Source organism: Arachis duranensis, chromosome 1 (assembly GCF_000817695.3).
Source record: "Arachis duranensis cultivar V14167 chromosome 1, aradu.V14167.gnm2.J7QH, whole genome shotgun sequence".
Classification (NCBI taxonomy): domain Eukaryota; kingdom Viridiplantae; phylum Streptophyta; class Magnoliopsida; order Fabales; family Fabaceae; genus Arachis; species Arachis duranensis.
Window position 1 is genome coordinate 97,797,508 of NC_029772.3, and position 288 is coordinate 97,797,795.

Genomic DNA, 288 nt, shown 5'->3' on the forward strand with positions numbered 1-288 from the left:
AAAATTTATAATTAATAAATATATATAGAATTATATTTTTATTATTTAAGTCAATTTGTGAGTTTAAATCAATTCATAAATTTTTAGTAATTTAAGTTTAAACTTAAAAAATATATTCAATTGTTAATCGTTAATAACTCGAATTGTGAGTGGAAAAAGTTCAATTTTTACTTAGACTGCACCAACAGAAGGAAATAAAGAACAATAAATTGACAATGGGCCGCGTAGACACTCCCAAAATTTGGACTACTCACTTTCTCTGTCTCTCTCCCTCTTCTCTTTTGTCGT